Source organism: Lithobates pipiens, unplaced genomic scaffold (assembly GCF_037356315.1).
Source record: "Lithobates pipiens isolate NorthernLeopardFrog02 unplaced genomic scaffold, aLitPip1_a1.2 Scaffold_27, whole genome shotgun sequence".
Classification (NCBI taxonomy): Eukaryota; Metazoa; Chordata; class Amphibia; order Anura; family Ranidae; genus Lithobates; species Lithobates pipiens.
Genome location: NW_027507788.1, coordinates 10450971 through 10472029, shown reverse-complemented (window position 1 = coordinate 10472029; position 21059 = coordinate 10450971). Strand labels below are relative to the sequence as shown.

Here is a 21059-nt window from a genome sequence, read left to right as displayed (position 1 = left end):
TTTTCCTGTCGGGAAAATTGAGAACATGATATCAATTGTTGGCTGGCGGAAATTCGGACAGCTAAATTTTCGATGGAGCGTACACACGGTCGCATTTTCCGATGAAAAGCTCTCATCTGTCTTTTTCTGTCCGGAATTCTGACCGTGTGTACGCGGCATAAGTGGGCAAACCTACACAATCTGCAGGGGATCAAATCATTATCCCCCCCCCCCCTGTATGATAAATAACTGTGAATATGCGATATACAGTATGTGAATATATCAGTGAAAATTCCCAAGTGAGAACATCGAAAGAAAAATTCATTTGGGAATTTCCACTGATATATTCACAAATATTTTGCTGATTACTCAGCAAGGTTGATAAATTCCTTTGGCGCGGTGCGTGTTTTTTTTTTTTTTTTTTTATGATATTCAACACATTTTTCCATTGATGTTTTCAGCTCTGCAGGAAGACGGCTACGACAAAATGTATATTCACACGACTAATTTTATTCATTTACGAGAAAGATATCCATTATGAAAAAGGAAGATCAAGACTTGCAATATGGAACCGTTGACCAAAGCCACGATATTCACACCCAGGGCGCCGTCTCCGTGTTCTTTGGCTCGCGCCATGTCGTTCCGGGCGGAGCATTTTCTTGCCTGAAAGACAGTCACAGGTTCAGTCCAATCATTTCAGTCCAATCATAGGCCCACAAACTCAGCTGCTGTATTTTTTTTTTTAATCTTTCCCCCCTTAATGGAATCAATATAGTTGACAATATCCTGATTGCAGGCCATACGCGTGCACACAGAGTGTGCTGGGTGTGCCTGGGCACACCTTACACGCCCTGTGCGCTGCCAATTCCCCCTGCTTCCTGGCACCCCATCTACCCCCCCCCCCCCCCTCTGCAGTGCTGACAGCTTCCCTCCTCTCCCGCCTGCTGCTGCAAGGGATGTTACAGGATGTATGAATGAATGAACACAGTGAGCAATCTGTAGCGATCACTTTTGTACTCATTCTTAACTAAGGAATAGTACATGAACAGGAAGCCGCTCAGCACAGAGCACTTCCCATTCATTCACTACCCCGTGCAGCTGAGGCTGCAGAGAAAGGGACTGGGGAGGCTCTGTCCTCAATCTCTTTCACTCTGTTTAAACCCCTGATATTTCACCAAAGCTTGTTAGTCTGCTGCTTCTCCGTCATTGTTCAATCAAAGTTTGTGGGAGGGGACCTGTGAGGGTTATTGACACTGCAGAAGATAGGAAAAATAGAAAAATAGGTCCCCTGACCTGCCAGGCGGGACTGTGATGCGTGGCAGAGCTGTGTAGATCTCAGGAGTTTATGGACACAAGTTCAAATTCTATGGAAGGTTGACTAGATATCACCGCTCTGTTAAATTAATGAAACAATGAAATGTAATCGCGTTTTCGGTAGGTAATTATCTTTGGAGGAGGCTGAGGAGTAAGGAGGCTGAGGAGTAAGGAGTTTAAGGAGGATGCTGAGCAGTAAGGAGTGTCAGGAGGAGGCTGAGGAGTAAGGAGTGTAAGGAGGAGGCTGAGGAGTAAGGAGGAGGCTGAGGAGTAAGGAATGTAAGGAGGAGGCTGAGGAGTAAGGAGGAGGCTGAGGAGTAAGGAATGTAAGGAGGAGGCTGAGGAGTAAGGAGTTTAGGGAGGAGGCTAAGGAGTAAGGAGTGTAAGGAGGAGGCTGAGGTGTAAGGAGGAGGCTGAGCAGTAAGGAGTGTAAGGAGGAGGCTGAGCAGTAAGGAGTGTAAGGAGGAGGCTAAGGAGTAAGGAGGAGGCTGAGGAGTAAGGAATGTAAGGTGGAGGCTGAGGAGTAAGGAGTTTAAGGAGGAGGCTAAGGAGTAAGGAGTGTAAGGAGGAGGCTGAGGAGTAAGGAGTGTATGGAGGAGGCTGAGGAGTAAGGGGTGTAAGGAGGAGGCTGAGGAGTAAGGAGTGTAAGGAGGAGGCTGAGGAGTAAGGAGTGTATGGAGGAGGCTGAGGAGTAAGGGGTGTAAGGAGGAGGCTGAGGAGTAAGGAGTGTAAGGAGGAGGCTGAGGAGTAAGGGGTGTAAGGAGGAGGCTGAGGAGTAAGGAGTGTAAGGAGGAGGCTGAGGAGTAAGGAGTGTAAGGAGGAGGCTGAGCAGTAAGGAGTGTAAGGAGGAGGCTGAGGAGTAAGGAGTGTAAGGAGTAGGCTGAGGAGTAAGGAGGAGGCTGAGGAGTAAGGAGTGTAAGGAGGAGGCTGAGGAGTAAGGAGGAGGCTGAGGAGTAAGGAATGTAAGGAGGAGGCTGAGGAGTAAGGAGGAGGCTGAGGAGTAAGGAATGTAAGGAGGAGGCTGAGGAGTAAGGAGTTTAAGGAGGAGGTTAAGGAGTAAGGGGTGTAAGGAGGAGGCTGAGGAGTAAGGAGTTTAAGGAGGAGGCTAATGAGTAAGGAGTGTAAGGAGGAGGCTGAGGTGTAAGGAGGAGGCTGAGCAGTAAGGAGTGTAAGGAGGCTGAGCAGTAAGGAGTGTAAGGAGGAGGCTGAGGAGTAAGGAGGAGGCTGAGGAGTAAGGAATGTAAGGTGGAGGCTGAGGAGTAAGGAGTTTAAGGAGGAGGCTAAGGAGTAAGGAGTGTAAGGAGGAGGCTGAGGAGTAAGGAGTGTAAGGAGGAGGCTGAGCAGTAAGGACTGTAAGGAGGAGGCTGAGGAGTAAGGAGTGTAAGGAGGAGGCTGAGGAGTAAGGGGGTGTAAGGAGGAGGCTGAGGAGTAAGGAGTGTAAGGAGGAGGCTAAGGAGTAAGGAGTTTAAGGAGGAGGCTAAGGAGTAAGGAGTGTAAGGAGGAGGCTGAGGAGTAAGGAGTGTAAGGAGGAGGCTGAGCAGTAAGGACTGTAAGGAGGAGGCTGAGGAGTAAGGAGTGTAAGGAGGAGGCTGAGGAGTAAGGGGGTGTAAGGAGGAGGCTGAGGAGTAAGGAGTGTAAGGAGGAGGCTGAGCGGTAAGGAGTGTAAGGAGGAGGCTGAGGAGTAAGGAGTGTAAGGAGTAGGCTGAGGAGTAAGGAGGAGGCTGAGGAGTAAGAAGTGTAAGGAGGAGGCTGAGGAGTAAGGAGTGTAAGGAGTAGGCTGAGGAGTAAGGAGGAGGCTGAGGAGTAAGGAGTGTAAGGAGGAGGCTGAGGAGTAAGGAGGAGGCTGAGGAGTAAGGTGTGTAAGGAGGAGGTTAAGGAGTAAGGAGTGTAAGGAGGAGGCTGAGCAGTAAGGAGTGTAAGGAGGAGGCTGAGGAGTAAGGAGTGTAAGGAGTAGGCTGAGGAGTAAGGAGGAGGCTGAGGAGTAAGGAGTGTAAGGAGGAGGCTGAGGAGTAAGGAGGAGGCTGAGGAGTAAGGAATGTAAGGAGGAGGCTGAGGAGTAAGGAGGAGGCTGAGGAGTAAGGAATGTAAGGAGGAGGCTGAGGAGTAAGGAGTTTAAGGAGGAGGTTAAGGAGTAAGGGGTGTAAGGAGGAGGCTGAGGAGTAAGGAGTTTAAGGAGGAGGCTAAGGAGTAAGGAGTGTAAGGAGGAGGCTGAGGTGTAAGGAGGAGGCTGAGCAGTAAGGAGTGTAAGGAGGAGGCTGAGCAGTAAGGAGTGTAAGGAGGAGGCTGAGGAGTAAGGAGGAGGCTGAGGAGTAAGGAATGTAAGGTGGAGGCTGAGGAGTAAGGAGTTTAAGGAGGAGGCTGAGGAGTAAGGAGTGTAAGGAGGAGGCTGAGCAGTAAGGACTGTAAGGAGGAGGCTGAGGAGTAAGGGGGTGTAAGGAGGAGGCTGAGGAGTAAGGAATGTAAGGAGGAGGCTAAGGAGTAAGGTGTTTAAGGAGGAGGCTAAGGAGTAAGGAGTGTAAGGAGGAGGCTGAGGAGTAAGGAGTGTAAGGAGGAGGCTGAGCAGTAAGGACTGTAAGGAGGAGGCTGAGGAGTAAGGAGTGTAAGGAGGAGGCTGAGGAGTAAGGGGGTGTAAGGAGGAGGCTGAGGAGTAAGGAGTGTAAGGAGGAGGCTGAGCGGTAAGGAGTGTAAGGAGGAGGCTGAGGAGTAAGGAGTGTAAGGAGTAGGCTGAGGAGTAAGGAGGAGGCTGAGGAGTAAGAAGTGTAAGGAGGAGGCTGAGGAGTAAGGAGGAGGCTGAGGAGTAAGGAGTGTAAGGAGTAGGCTGAGGAGTAAGGAGGAGGCTGAGGAGTAAGGAGTGTAAGGAGGAGGCTGAGGAGTAAGGAGGAGGCTGAGGAGTAAGGTGTGTAAGGAGGAGGTTAAGGAGTAAGGAATGTAAGGAGGAGGCTGAGAAGTGTAAATGTTTTTTTGGTACATTAATGAATAAAGAGGAAGTTTCTGCAGCTCAATGAATCATTTGGGATAAACGTGTGACAACAGGAAAGATCTTTTTAAAACTTCTATAAAATATCGGATGCGGAAGAGATTTGTTCCATCAGATAAGGAAACAAAGAACTCATTTTATTCATTCTAATGAAGGAGGTTGTGTGCATAGAAATGAGGGGCGGTCTCCGTTGTCCTGTAAAAAGTGCTCAATCCTTCCTACATACCTTAGGTGTCCCTGCTCCTCCTGTTACATTCTCCATAATAAAATATACATAAAAAAAAGCTGCCAGGGATGGTGGGAACCCCTCGTAATGTGCACAGAGGGTGTACAGACCTGGGAACTCAGCACAGGGATGGTGGGAACCTCTCATAATGGGCATAGTAGGTAAGAGTCCCCAAAAGATAGAAGATACTCTGAGGGGGTTTAGTTCCCCAACATCCACCACCCCTACGTCAGTAATGGGTGATCAGATCCTTTTGGGGGGTTTTCACGATGGGCTCACTGGTTCAGATTTCCCACTTTCTCATCATTGTGAGTCTCCATGAGATAGAAGAGTGGATCAGATCGGTATCTGTGATGGTTCCCATACATCCAGGTCATGGTATAGCTAGCATTAGTTAGTCACCTTCACCTGGCCATTTCCTGTAATGCTGAAGACTGAAGAAGCTGGTTGGACAAGCAGAGAAACGTCATCAACCTTACAGAACAATCCCGGTGTTCTGGCAGATAGTGTCCTGCCATCATATAGTGTCCTGCCATCATATAGTGTCCTGCCATCATATAGTGTCCGCCACAAAACTTTTGTAGGCAATACTGTATCTCCTATATCTAAAATCCACACATGGTTAAATACAGTATGAGGCCGCGTACACACGGGCGGACTGTTCGCCCAACTTTGTCCGCTGAACAGTGTTTGGGCGGACAGTCCGCTCGTGTGTGGGCTTTCAGCGGACAGTTTCAGCGGACAGTTTGACGGACAAGGTTTTTCGGAATTTCCGAAAAACTGTCCGCTGAAACCTTGTTTCAGCGAACAGTCCGCTCGTGTGTAGGCTTGTTCGTCAAACAAAGTTGCGCGCATGCTCAGAAAGGATTTTCACGCCGAAAGCTATAATGCAGTGTATAGGACGTCGTATTTTTCGTCCCGTCGTACGTGCCGTTCACGTCATCGCGCACGGTTTCAGCAAACTGTTCGTCCGTCGTGTGTGGGCATGTCCGTCAATGCTAAGTTTGAGCGGACTGTTTGCCGAAACTGTTGGACGGACAAAGTTGGGCGAACAGTCTGCGCGTGTGTACGCGGCCTTACATTAAAGTAGAAAGAGAAATTTGCAGAAAAATAACAGCGAAAGCGCAGAAAGAGAGGAAGAAATTCTGCCTGAATAGCGTTAACTAAGGGTTAATAAGGAGTTTAAAAGAAATATATATATATTTTTAAACGTTACTAGTAAATTTCCTTTACTGATGTCAGATTATAGTTCACACTTACATGCATGAGATAGATAGTAAATACAACACAACAATGTATCTATCTCATGCATGTAAGTGTGAACTATAATCTGACATCAGTAAAGGAAATTTACTAGTAACGTTTAAAAATATATATATATTTCTTTTAAACTCCTTATTAACCCTTAGTTAACGCTATTCAGGCAGAATTTCTTCCTCTCTTTCTGCGCTTTCGCTGTTATTTTTCTGCAAATTTCTCTTTCTACTTTAATGTTATACTGTATTTAACCATGTGTGGATTTTAGATATAGTAGATACAGTATTTCTTACAAAAGTTTTGTAGGGCGTATCTCCTATGCCCTGTTCCTATCCTCTTGCCGCCACTACTGGCAATTATGGACTATCAAAATTAACTTATTCAGGCCTCATTTCTTCCTCCCATCTCTCCTTAGTTATTATTTTTCTGCTGTTTCTTTTTCCTACTTTAATTAGTATATTGCATTTAACCACTTGTGGACTTTCGACATAGGAGATGTGCCCTGAAAAAAGTGTTTTAGGATGTATCTCTTATGCCCTGTTCTTCTCCCCCTGCTGCCACCATTACTGACGATTATCGGCTGTCAAAATGACAGCTGGGAATCCTTATGTATTACATAGCAGTTACAGCTGTTAGATAGTAAATACAACACAACAATGTAGCTAACAGCTGTAACTGATATGTAATACATAAGAATTCCCAGCTGTCATTTTGACAGCCGATAATCGTCAGTGATGGTGGCAACAGTGGGAGAAGAACAGGGCATAAGAGATACGTCCTAAAACACTTTTTTCAGAGCACATCTCCTATGTCGAAAGTCCACAAGTGGTTAAATGCAATATACTAATAAAGTAGGAAAAAGAAACAGCAGAAAAATAATAACTAAGCGGAGAAAAGAGCAAGTAATTAGGCCTGAATTAAATAAGGGTTAATAAGGAGTTAAATAGGAATATATTTTACTTAAAAAAAAAAAAATGTACTAGTAAATTTCCTGAACATCAGATTATAGATCAGTAATTAAAACAGAACAATGCATCTATCTAACAGTGTTGCTGCTATGTAATACTTAAGGATTCCCAGCTGTCATTCTGGCAGCCGATAATCGTCAGTAATGGTGGTAGCAGGGGGAGAAGAACAGGGCATAGGAGGTATACTCAGAAAATACTTTTTTAAGGGCGTATCTCCTACATCAAAAATCAGCAAGAGGCTACATTCAGTGTAACATTAAAAGCATTTTGTTATGTCTGAGTTAAAAAAAAATTCAATAATAAAAAAAAATGATTATTACAGAATTTGTGTGCGCTGCAAACATTGGCCTCTGTCTTATTGTCTCTGTGATGACTATAGAACACCTCCCTCTGTGTTCTGGAAAGAAAGAGAGGAGGAAATGTTTTGCTGTTCTAATTAATACATTTTCTCCACTATGGTGGAAATGCTGGAGGCACCTTAGGACTAGGAATGTGTTACTGGAAGAATCACCAGGTTAAAAAAAAAATAAACAACAACATTTTCTCAATTGATTATTTAAACAAAATGCAATAGTTACATAGTTACTTATTACTTAAAGTAATAATAGTCTGGAAAAAACGACTTCAGCTTTTGTAGCTTTATATCCTTATGGGCCATAGTATATATATATTTTTTTTTTTTACATTTTTGCTATGGAAACCATTATTATTATTATTATTGCAACAGACTATATTGCGTAAAAGAATGTCTCGTTTGTGCAATAAAATGTATGTATTGCATTAGTGTGCATGCATTATTATTTATTACAGTATTGAAAAAGTTACCATCCAATTAACAGGATGTTAATTTGAAGGTAACCGTGTCAATATTGTAATATATTGTAATATTTAATTAATTATAATCTATTAATAGTTGTAAAACAATTTAATACATACTTTTTTTTTTTTTACAACACACTAGGATCCATTTTGCCAATATTGTCTATTTTCAATATTGTATATTGTCTATTGCAAAAATGATTGTAATATATTATATTATATTACATTAATTATAATTTATTAATAATTGTACAACAATTTAATACATTTTTTTTTTTTTTGTACAACAAACTAGGATCTCTTTTGTCAATATTGTCTATTGCAAAAGTGATTGCAATAATAATAATAATTATTATTAATTCTATGTAATTATTGCAATTTTTTTTATAATCAATTGACACAATTCATAAAAACATGGAAAATTGCTATTTTGACCAGTGTTTCTGTAACTATTGGTAATTGTTTATAATCAATTAACAAAATTCATAAAATCATGGAAAATTACTAGTAGTTTTACTGTAAAGAAAAATGTCATATATTGCAGCTTAGCGACCTTTAGATGTGATGGTTGCAAATGTTTATGGCTCACTCAATTTCAAGAAGAATCAGTGGAAATTTTTAACACAGACACAACAAAATGCTTTTAATACTGTATTTAACCATTTGTGGATTTTAGACTGTCTGGAACGTGCTGGCCATAGCATAGCTGAAGTTCCGAGGTGCAGGCAAATGCACAGGCGTGAGCCTGCAGGTGCCCAGCCCACCATGCTTTGCTCACGCATGTGCGTGCATTGGCCATTGACACTGGCACTGATTGGCCTGTATAAGTGCAGCAGCTGCACTAGTTCATTGCTGTCTGATCTTCAGCTTTACCCGTGTTCCTGCTGATTTTGCTGACTTCTGTGTTTGACCCGGCTTGCTCCTGACTTTGCTTGATCACTACCTGCCCTAACCCTGGCTCATCTCTGGACTTTGCTCTGCCTTCTGCCCATCTTCCTGATCTTGTGTTGTCAACCTCTGTCTGTACCCTGAAAATTCCTTGCCTGCTGTCTGTGCCTGCATCTGACCATCTGTTGCCGACCTGGCTTGTCTGAACTTGCATCCATTTTTTATCTGCCCTGCCTGCACCTGCTTAGCTCCCGCTGGAGCTTCTTCTACTATGGGCCACCAGTCTTCCTGTACCTTCCACCAGCTGCTGTCTACCTTTGCCTGCTGTCTACCAGCCAAGGGTCTGCTGTTCCTGCTGAGATCTGCTGTTCCTGCTGACTTCTGCTGTTCCTGCTGACTTCTGCTGTTCCTGCTGACTTCTGCTGTTCCTGTTGACATCTGCTGTTCAAGCTATCCGGCCAACTCTGGTGACACACAGGCCCTCATACCTCACCGTACTCTTGCAACCACTGTCACAACGTCAGTGGTCCCCAAGACGGGGCTGTTAGGAGAGGCCTCCCTCTGCATGTCAGGCTCAGCCACAACTTATGTGACATAGATGTTGGGAAGATATTCCCAAACAAAAAAAAAAAGTTTTCTGGGATGTTCCTTCTGTGACCTGTTTTTCTACCCCTACTGCCACTATTACTGGCAATTATCAGCTGTCAAAATGACAGCTGTTAAATCAGTGGTAACTTTGTTAATATTTGATTATTAATATTTTAGTTATAATTGTACAATAATGTAATACATACATACATATATATATATATATATATATATATATATATATATATATACACACACACACACACACACACACACACACACACACACACACACACACACACACACACACACACACACACACACACATATATATATATATATATATATATATATATATATATATACACAGTATATATACATATACTTAAATAAACTAGGATCTCTTTTGGGCAGTGGTGGCTGGTGGGGTTTTTTTTTGGGGGGAGGGTGGCAAACAATGCACCCACAGCCACCACTTCCCTGGTCTGTCGGGTCATCCGCAACACACCACCCCCCCCCCGTCGGTCAGTCAGTGGGCCCAAGACTTACCCCATCGAGCGCGCATCGCCTTCCTCCAGGCTATGGGCATTGGCTTCTCATGGGTCTCCTCCCTGCTACTCGCTTCTCCTCCTAGGCGGCCAATATTATCGCCTGTCCTTTCAGCCAATCGGGTGATGTGTCTCAGTACCCACTTCCCGAGGCAAATCAGTGTGACAATAGCGAATATTCATTTGGTATTGTGACACAACTGGATGGGCTCGGGGCACAGTGCTCTGCGCCCCGAGCCCGCTCTTTTTTGAAGCCTATTAGAGCCGCTGGCTCTAGTCACGTGGTTTAAAAAAAAAAAAAAACATTGGAATCCATGCGTCCGGCGCCCCGCATGTAGATTAGGGGGCCAGACACATGGTTAGGAGAAGGGCCGCCACTGCTTTTGGGAATAGTGTGTATTGCAAAAATGATTGCAGTAATAATAATAATAATAATAATATAATAATAATTTCTACAGCAAAAATGTAAGGATGTAAAGCTACAAAAGCTGATGTAGTCTACAGACTGAAACAAGGAAAATAAGTCCATTGATAGAGTTTACAGTTATCTGGTTGTCTCCTTTTTTGGCACTAATGCTATATGACCCCCCCCCACCCCCACCCCCACCCCCACCCTCACCATCACCCGTCCATTGATAGAGTTTACAGTTATCTGGTTGTCTCCTTTTTTGGCACTAATGCTATATGACCCCCCCCCCCCCACCCTCACCATCACCCCATCTGTCCATTGATAGAGTTTACAGTTATCTGGTTGTCTCCTTTTTTGGCACTAATGCTATATGAGCCCCCCACCCTCACCATCACCCCATCTGTCCATTGATAGAGTTTACAGTTATCTGGTTGTCTCCTTTTTTGGCACTAATGCTATATGAGCCCCCCACCCCGGTTACCTTTAAAGAAGAGTTCAAGGCAATAATCGCCAGGGGCCAACAAAATAGGAAGCTCAAGATGGAGAACCAAAGGTAATCTCTGGGCTTCGGTCGGGGGCCATCTTCTGCCGACTCTAACACCAGCACCCCATCTGTACTGGTTGGCTGTTGCACGAGGATGTGCTGAGAGTCATGGACCACTGTTTCTGGAAAGCAGGTCTGGAAGTCAGTGGCCCGTAGGGGTAGAGAGTCTGGTGAATAGTAAGGAGGAGGTGGATCTCCTCCATCCAGCGCCTGGTCCATCTTATCTCTTTCCAGAGCTTTCATGGAAAGATCTAATCAGTTTGAAGAGAACGATTACATTTTCCTTTCCTGCCAAAAGCACCTATCAGAGTGGCTGCCCAGCTCAACCGTCTAGCCGACCCGCCCCCCTTTTCACCCACGCCAAGAGGAAATTGGAACATCTGCTCGGGGAGGAATGATTATTTTATACAAATAAAATTTATCCAAATATTTTGAATGTTCTGTGTTTTATCTCATTGTATCTTTCCAAATTGGTCGAAATAATATATCGTTGCTAGACATCAATATATCTTCAATATACCATCGCTGTACGATACTTTAAAAAATATATATTTCCTGTGAAAAACAAACATATATATATATATATAATTACGTCAAATGATATAAAATAATAATTACATTTATATTTTATATTGAATTTTTTATATTTTATGTGATGTTTGTTTGCCTAGGAAATGTTTTTTCCTTTTTTTTTTTTTTGCACAGTAATGTTTTTGTTACAAAGTGGAAGCAAAGGTATCAAAATAATATAGCTACAAAACTTTTGTAGTTATATTACATTGAGGGAAAAAAAAAGTATTTGATCCCCTGATGATTTTGTCCATTTGCCCACTGACAAAGAAATGATCGGTCTATCATTTTATTGGTTAGTTTATTTTAACATTGAGAGACAGAATAGCAACAAAAAAATCCAGAAAAACGCATTTCAAAAAAGTTATAAATTGATTTGCATTTTAACCACTTAAGCCCCAGACCATTTTGCAGCTAAAGGACCAGGCCCCTTTTTTTTTGCGATTTGGCACTGCGTTGCTTTAACTGACAATTGCGCGGTCGTGCGACGTGGCTCCCAAACAAAATTGGCGTCCTTTTTTTCCCACAAATAGAGCTTTCTTTTGGTGGTATTTGATCACCTCTTCGGGTTTTTATTTTTTGCGCTATAAACAAAAATAGAGCGACGATTTTGAAAAAAAATGCGATATTTTTTACTTTTTGCTATAATAAATATCCCCAAAAAATATATAAAAAAACATTTTTTTTTCCTTGGTTTAGGCCGATATGTATTCTTCTACATATTTTTGGTAAAAAAAAAAAAAAATTCGCAATAAGCTTTTATTGATTGATTTGCACAAAAGTTATAGCATCTACAAAATAGGGGATAGTTTTATGGCATTTTTATTAATCATTTTTTTTTTACTAGTAATGGCGGCAATCGCAAATTTTTATTGTGACTGCGCCATTATGGCAGACACGTCGGACAATTTTTACACATGGAACCATTGGCATTAACTACTTGTGGACCGCCTCACGGGGATGTACGTTTTTTTTTTGAAGAGGGATATCTCTGTAACGGCAGCAGCTGCTGCCACAACCAAGATATCCATCTCTTCAGGCTGCGGTCGGCTGTACGATAACGGTGGTCTCCGCGGCGGATTCGCCGCAAGATCACCGCTATCGGCGGCGGGAGAGGTGCCACCCCCCCTCCCGCCGCCCTCCCGCACCTTCCACCGCTTAGCGGAGCCGTCGGTAGCGGCGGAGGCGATCGGGTCCTCTTCCTAGCTGGGCATAGAGACAAGTGAGGCTAAGATGGCCCCCACTCGTCTCTATACCATAGGAGGGCGAAAGCGACGTCAAAACGTCACTTCCGCCCATACCTCTTAAAGGTATTTTTTTTTTTAAATGTCAGATTTTCTTTTTTTTTTTTTGCATTTTAGCCCAAATATGAGATCTGAGGACTTTTTGACCCCAGATCTCATATTTAAGAGGACCTGTCATGCTTTTTTCTATTACAAGGGATGTTTACATTCCTTGTAATAGGAATAATAATAAATAAAATAAATAAAATCAATTAAAATAAATAAGAAAAAAAAAAAAGCTTGCACAAAGAAGCGGGCGCATACGTGAGTAGCGCCCGCATATGAAAACGGTGGTCAAACCACACATGTGAGATATCGCCGCGATCGGTAGAGCGAGAGCAATAATTCTAGTCCTAGACCTCCTCTGTAACGCAAAAAATGCAACCTGTAGAATTTTTTAAATGTCGCTTATGGAGATTTTTGAGGCTAAAAGTTTGACGCCATTCCACGAGCGGGCGCAATTTTGAAGCTTGACATGTTGGGTATCAATTTACTTGGCATACTATTATCTTTCACAATATAAAACAAAATTGGGCTAATTTTATTGTTGTCTTATTTTTTTATTCAAAAAAGTGCATTTTTTCAAAAAAAAGTGCGCTTGTAAGACCGCTGCACAAATACGGTGTAAAAAAAAGTATTTCAATGACCGCCATTTTATTCTCTAGGGTGTTAGAAAAAAAATATATAAAATGTTTGGGAGTTCTAAGTAATTTTCTAGCAAAAAAAACAGTTTTTGAAAAAGAGGCCTGGTCCTTAAGTGGTTAATACAGTGATCAGTGTGATTAAAAATGCATTGATTACTGTAAAAATGGCACTGGCAGTGAAGGGGTTAACACTAGGGTGCAGTGAAGGGGTTAAGTGTGACTTAATGTGTGTTTCTTACTGTAGGGGACGTGGCTTGGCGTGTGATGTCACTGATCGTCGTTCCCTATGAGAGGGAACAGACGATCAGTGACAGGCTCACTAGAAAGCACGAGGAGAGGTTTGTTTACACTTATCTCTCCCCGTTCTTCAGCTCTGTGACCTGATCGCGGGACACCAGCGCCGATCGTGTTAATAGGTCACGAGGAGTGGTCACGGAGCTCAGGACCAGGTTGCGAGTGCACCGCCGCCGGCGCTCACACGACCCACGGCTGGGCTCTTAAAGGGCAATGTACCTGTACATGCTTGTGCCCAGTTGTGCCATTCTGCTGACGTATATCGGCGTGAGGTGGTCCTTAAGCGGTTAAAGCTGATCTCCACCCAAAAGTGGAACTTCCGCTTACATGCTTCCTCCCCCCTCCCATGTCACATTTGGCGCTTTTCAGGGGTAGCGGAGAAAGGGGACCCATTTATGACAGGTCCGCTTCCCCGCTTCCGGGAAGTTCGCCCCCCCTCTCCTTCCCCTGCCACCGGACCAATTGAAAAGCCAGTCTCCAGACCTGGAGTGGCCTAGCCAGTCACCAGACCTGGAGCGGCCTAGCCAGTCTCCAGACCTGGAGCGGCCTAGCCAGTCTCCAGACCTGGAGCGGCCTAGCCAGTCTCCAGACCTGGAGCGGCCTAGCCAGTCTCCAGACCTGGAGCGGCCTAGCCAGTCTCCAGACCTGGAGCGGCCTAGCCAGTCTCCAGACCTGGAGCGGCCTAGCCAGTCACCAGACCTGGAGCGACCTAGCCAGTCTCCAGACCTGGAGCGGCCTAGCCAGTCTCCAGACCTGGAGCGGCCTAGCCAGTCACCAGACCTGGAGCGACCTAGCCAGTCTCCAGACCTGGAGTAACCTAGCCAGTCTCCAGACCTGGAGCGGCCTAGCCAGTCTCCAGACCTGGAGCGGCCTAGCCAGTCTCCAGACCTGGAGCGGCCTAGCCAGTCTCCAGACCTTAATCCCATAGAAAATATGTGGAGGGAGCTGAAGGTTCGAGTTACCAAACACCAGCCTCTAAACATTACATGACTTGGAGAGGATCTGCGAAGGGGACAAAATCCCTCCTGAGATGTGTGCGAACCTGGTGGCCAACTACAAGAAACATCTTAGCTCCGTGATCGCCAACAAGGGTTTCTCCACCAACTACCAAGTCATGTTTCAAGGGGCCCAAATACTTTTTTCACTCATTAAAATGCAAATCAATTTAGCACTTTTTTGAAATGCGTTTTTCTGGATAGTTTTGCTGTTATTCTGTCTCTCGCTGTTAAAATAAACCGACCATTAACCTGATCGACTGATCATTTCTCTGTCAGAGGGCAAAACTTACAGAATCAGCAGGGGGGGTCCAATACTCTTTTCTTCCCTCACTCTATTTTGATATCTTTGTTGCCATTTAGAAACATTGTTGCACAAATCTTTCAGATGCAATGAGTTACAGCACAGAATGTTTGACGTATTTGGAGTTCTTTTATTTGTATGCAACAACCACAGCACTGTCTAAAATACAAAAACACTATAAAGTGAATTTATGAGTAAGAAACCACAAGTATTTTCTTTTTGAGGCCAAGTTAATTCTACTAACGTATTATATCTGTGCAGTTGGAGCGCAGGGATAGCACAGAAGAGGAATAATTATTGCTTAAAGTGATTGTAAGGGTTACATTTTATTTTATTTTTTTTAAATAGCAAACATTTCATACTTGCCTCCACTGTGCAGCTCGTTTTGCACAGAGTGGCCCAGAGGGTGAAAAAACACGAAGATTTACAACCCCTTTAAAGCATAACCAAAGTAAAAGAAAAAAAAAATCCTTTCCTTTATGCCTGTGTCTACAATTTGTCTTATTATTATTATTTATTATTATTATTATTATTATTATTATTATTATATTATTATTATTATTATTATTATTATTATTTGTCTTATGTCAATTAGTCTTTCAATATCTTTCTGTCTAGCAAACCCTTTAATATGCACTGAGAGCAGAGAGTGTAAGGGATTGAGTGGTGAGCCATGAGTGACAGAACACATCCCTGGCATCCCTTTAGATGAGCATGTTCCTCCCTGTTACAACAACTCGGGCTGCAAGCGCAGCCACACACATCGTGGGAATCATGTCACCCAAAAAAAAAAAGTTCTGCGGACGCCCATGCGCATCGCGGGAATCATGTCACCCAAAAAAAAAGTTCTGGAGCTACTTCTGGGGTGATACGCAATTGCAGGCATGATTTATCACGTGACAATCGTGGCAGACCCGCGCCACGATTTGAGGTGCCATTCAAATGCGTGGCATCTCAAATGCGAGTCCCACGATTTGTCATTTACACATCAGCGCTTTCAAATCGCAGGCGGATTCGCGGAAAATGGGTCTGCAATTCAAAACGCTAAAGCGCGAATTAGGCTTGTGCAGAACGAAAACATTTGTTTTGTTTTTTTTCCGATTCGTTATTTACATATATTCATTTAGTTCAATTTTATTCACTCCTTTAATTCCTTCTCGGAATTCGTTTTGTTTTTTCGAATCGATTCAAATTTTTTAATCCAAATTTGGATCGATTTGAAAAGTTTGCGAAGAGTTTTCAAATCAATTTCGAATAGTTTTCTAATTCCAACAGTTTTCCAATTTTCACAGAGAATAAAATAGATTTTTATTCTCTTTAGAAATTGTAAAACTATTCAATTTTCAAAAAGTTTTTCGAATCCGAATCTAAAAATGATTCGAATTCGAAAAGTATTTAAAAACTATTCCGAAATGTATGAATTTCGTCAGAATTTTTTTTTTTTTCATTATTTCAGATTCGTTCAAATCTGGTACTATTGTAATTTGGAAATTTCGGATGCATCAGAATTTCCGAAAAACAAAAGTTTGTCCGAATTTTAATTTGCAACGAAAACCACACATATCTAGTGTGAATGCAACCTTAAGCTTAATAAAAAAGAGGGGAGGGGGGGAAACTGCACCAAAAAAAATCAAAAATGCACTGAAACGCATTAAAAACGGGTCAAAAAGCGCAAGCAAGAAGGGCATCTAGAACGTATCTGGACTGTGTTTCTATGGTGTGAACTGGCCCTAAAGGCATTTAAAGCGTCACCTATGGAGAGTCTTTAGAACCGTAGTTTGGCGCTATTCCACAGGCGTGCGCAATTGTAAAGCATACCATGTTAGGTGTCTATTTACACGGCGTAACATCATATTTTCTATTTTACCAATCAATTGGGTATAATATCATGTTTGTGTGCAATAAAATTTATGAAAGTATAGTTTTCCCCAAAAAATGCGTTAAAAAAATTCCTGTGCGAATACTGCGTGACATAAACAATTGCAACCCCCACTATTTTATTCTCTAGGGCCTCTGCTAATATATAAATATATATATGTATATATATATATATATATATATATATATATATATATATATATATATATATATATATATATATATATATATATATATATATACATATATATATATATATATATATATATATATATATATATATATGGCTTTTTTCAGCAGGAACGTGGGGGAATACAGTTCTAGCACCTCCAGCACTTGTTGTATTTTATGATAAAGGAATGCTGGAGGGTCTATTATTTCTGGCTGCTGGAGGGTCTATTGTTGCTGGCTGTTGGAGGGTCTATTATTTCTGGCTGCTGGAGGGTCTATTGTTGCTGGCTGCTGGAGGGTCTATTATTTCTGGCTGCTGGAGGGTCTATTGTTGCTGGCTGTTGGAGGGTCTATTATTTCTGGCTGCTGGAGGGTCTATTGTTGCTGGCTGCTGGAGGGTCTATTATTTCTGGCTGTTGGAGGGTCTATTATTTCTGGCTGCTGGAGGGTCTATTATTTCTGGCTGCTGGAGGGTCTATTGTTGCTGGCTGCTGGAGGGTCTATTGTTTCTGGCTGCTGGAGGGTCTATTATTTCTGGCTGCCGGAGGGTCTATTATTTCTGGCTGCCGGAGGGTCTATTGTTGCTGGCTGCCGGAGGGTCTATTGTTGCTGGCTGCTGGAGGGTCAATTGATGGTGGCTGCTGGGAGATCTGTTTTTGCTGCTGGGAGTCTATTGTTGCTGGGTTGGTATTTTGTTGCTGGGGTCAGGTCTTTTGTTGCTGGTGGGGTCTACTGTTGCTGGGGTGGGGTCTATCAAATTCCATACAAATGAAATTACTTAGTAGCACAAAATGATTCTCTATATTCTCTAAAAGGGGTGGTACTGGGAGGTGGGAAGGGGGTGGGACCAAAGGATGGTGCTCAGAGGTGGGTAAGGGGCAGAGACAAAGGGTGCTTCAGAAGGGAGGGGTTCCTGCGCCTATTCTTTGAGAAAACAAGCCCTGTATATATATATATAAAATATAATATAATATAATGATTGGGTGGTTTCCAGCTCAATTTAAAAAAAAATATATATATATATATTTTTACATGTAGGAGAGAAGTGTTAGAATTGGCCCAGAAGACAAATGGTTAATCTTTACGGTACATCAGAATGACCCACAACGTTCCATCACCATGTACAAAAAGTTCATTATTAAAGGAAAAACATGTGTTGTTTTTTTTATAGGACAAGCATTGTTGACAATAAATTAGAGTTTTTCAGCACAGCAAAGAGTTTCCCAGGATCAGATAAACATATTTTTTTTTTGTTTTATGTTTTTTTTTGTTTTATGTTTTTTTTTGTTTTATGGTTATTTGGTTACAATGAAATCATAGTTGTTATTTCAACATTTGAGAATGTAACATTTGATGATTCCGGGAATAATGGTCACAATTCATTTTGGCAGGAAACCTTGGGACAAGATGATACAAACTGAAACTTTGTGCATGTACTGACTGGAGCTTTACACAGTTTACAAAGTTTCGTTTTCTAAAGTGTAACTATGCTTTTTTTTTTTTTTTTTTTTTTTTAGCTTTGGAGTAGGAAAGAGTTTGAACCCCTTTGGGATTTTTTTTTTTTGCTGTCAGTGTCCCCACTGGGGATAGATCTGCACAATTTTGGCTAAAATGAGAATCCCGATTTTTTTTTTTTTGCTTAGAATAAAGATCACGATTCACGCGGCGTAACATCATCTTTCACATTATACAAAAAAAGTGGGCTAACTTTACGGATTGTTTTTTTTTTTTTTTTTTAACCACTTCAGCCACGGAAGGATTTGTCCCCCTTTAATGACCAGGCCATTTTTTTTTGCGATACGACACTGCGTCGCTTTAACTGACAATTGTGCAGACATGTGACGCCGTACCCAAATGTGCATTCCCCCCCCCCCCCCCCACAAATAGAGCTTTCTTTTGGTGGTATTTGATCGCCTCTGCAATTTTTATTTTTTTGCGCTATTTTTTTTACATTTTGCTGCAATAAATATCCCCCCAAAAGGCCAATATGTATTCTTCTACATATTTTTGGTAAAAAAAAAAAATTACAAAAAGCGTATATTGATTGGTTTGCGCAAAAGTTATAGCTTCTGCAAAATAGGGGATAGATTTATGGCATTTTTTTATTTACTAGTAATGGTGGCAATCTGCAATTTTTAGCAGGACTGCGACATTGCGGGCGGACAGATTGGACATTTTCGAAACTTTTTGGGGACCAGTGACATTTATAAAGCGATCAGTGCTATAAAAATGCACTGATTACTGTATAAAGGTCACTGCCAGGGAAGGGGTTAACACTGGGGGGCGATCAAGTGGTTAAGTGTGTTCCCTCAGTGTGTGTTTCTAACTGTGGGGGGGAATGTGAAACAGATTGCTGCTCCTAGCTAGCAGGAACAGACAATCTGTCTCTCCTCTCCTCTTTCTGGCTCTCGTGCCCACGATCGCACATCGGGCCCCCCTGCCATGCAGCGGGCACACACACGCCATAGCTGTATAAAGGGCTGACGTACAGCTACGGCGATTTGCGCAGGAGAGCCGACCTGCCACCGTAGAATGACGACGGGTGGTCGGCTAGTGGTTAATTCATTCAATATATATATATATATATATATATACACACATATATATATATATATATATATACACACATATATATATATATACTGTATTTTATTGGGATTTTATGTGATAGACCAACACAAAGTGGCTCATAATTGTGAAGTGGAAGGAAAATGATAAATGGTTTTCAAATTTTTTTTTACAAATAAATATGTGAGAAGTGTCGGGGGGGGGGGGGGGGTGGTACATTTGTATGGCGCCCCCCGGAGTCAATACTTTGTAGAACCCCCTTTCTCTGCAATTACATCTGCAAGTCTTTTTGGGGGTGTCTCTACCAGCGTTGCCCATCTGTAGAGGGACATTTCTGCCCATTCTTCTTTGTAAAATATCTCAAGCTCTGTCAGATTGGATGGAGAGCATCTGTGAATGGCAATTTTCAAGTCTTGCCACAGATTCTCAATGGGATTTAGGTCTGGACTGTGACTGGGCCGTTCTAAGCCCTTGTACACACGGTCGGACATTCCGACGGAAGGTGTCCGATCGGACCGTGTTGTCGGATAATCCGACTGTGTGTGGTCTACATCGTACTGTTTCCGTCAGAGTATCCGTCGGACCAAGTTTTCCAACTTGTCTATAACATTTTCCGACAACATGATCCGATGGGACTTTGTCCGATCATGTGTAGAGAATTCCGATCGGACAAAGTGCCACGCATGCTCAGATACAAATTCCTACACCCAAAGCTATTGCCTACTAGCCTGAACGTAGTCCCATCCTAACGAAATATCGTCATCACGTTCTGAACTATTGGATTTTCCGACAACTTTGTCCGACCGTGTGTATGCAACACCAGTTTCGGACAAAATCCGTCAGAAAAAATCAGACGGATTTTGTTGTCGGAATGTCCGACCGTGTGTACAAGGGCTAACAGCTCTCTTTTTCTCTCCTCACGCTGTCAGCATGAGGACAGAAACAATACAGTACAAGGGCTTACACATGAATATGCTTTGATGTAAACCATTCCATTGTAGCTCTGGCTGTATGTTTTGGGTCGTTGTCCTGCTGGAAGGTGAACCTCCGCCCCGGTCTTTTGCAGACTCTAACAGGTTTTCTTTTAAGATTGTCCTGTATTTGTCTCCATCCATCTTCCCATCAACTCTGACCAGCTTCCCTGTCCCTGCTGCAGAAAAGCATCCCCACCACATGATGCTGCCACCACCATGTTTCACAGTAGGGATGGTGTGTTCAGGGTTATGTGCAGTGTTAGTTTTCCCCCCCACACATAGAGTTTTGTTTTTCAGGCCAAAAAGCACCTTCTTCCACATGTTTGCTGTGTTCCCCACATGGCTTCTCAGAAACTGCAAACAGGACTTCTTATGACTTTCTTTCTCCAATGTCTTTCTTCTTGTCACTCTTCCATAAAGGGCATATTTGTGGAGAGACGACTAATAGTTGTCCTGTGGACAGATTCTCCTCCCCTGAGCTGTGGATCTCTGCAGCTCCTCCAGAGTTCCCATGGACCTCTTGGTTGCTTCTCTGATGAATGTTCTCCTTGCCCGGCCCGGTCAGTTTAGGTGGACGGCCATGTCTTGGTAGGTTTGCAGTTGTGCCATATTCTTTCCATTTTCCGATGGTGGATTGAACAGAGCTCCGTGAGATGTTCAAAGCTTGGGATATAATTATAACCTAACCCTGCTTTATACTTCTCCACAACTTTATCGCTGACCTGTCTGGTGTGTTCCTTGGCCTTCGAGATGCTGATTGTTCACTAAGGTTCTCCAAACTTTTGAGGGCTTCACAGAACAGCTGCATTTATACTGAGATTAAATTACACACAGGTGGACTCTATTTACTAATTAGGTGAC

General features: G+C 42.7%; 1 long non-coding RNA gene across 1 annotated transcript; it reads right to left on the bottom strand.

Annotated features, from left to right (window-relative positions):
* Positions 1–469: 469 nt before the first annotated feature.
* Positions 470–10915, bottom strand: LOC143933500 (uncharacterized). Its single transcript, XR_013263104.1, has 2 exons — positions 10455–10915; positions 470–642 (listed from the first exon to the last, which is right to left on the bottom strand). It is a non-coding gene; the product is annotated as an uncharacterized LOC143933500 (long non-coding RNA).
* Between the last annotated feature and the right edge of the window lie 10144 nt (positions 10916–21059).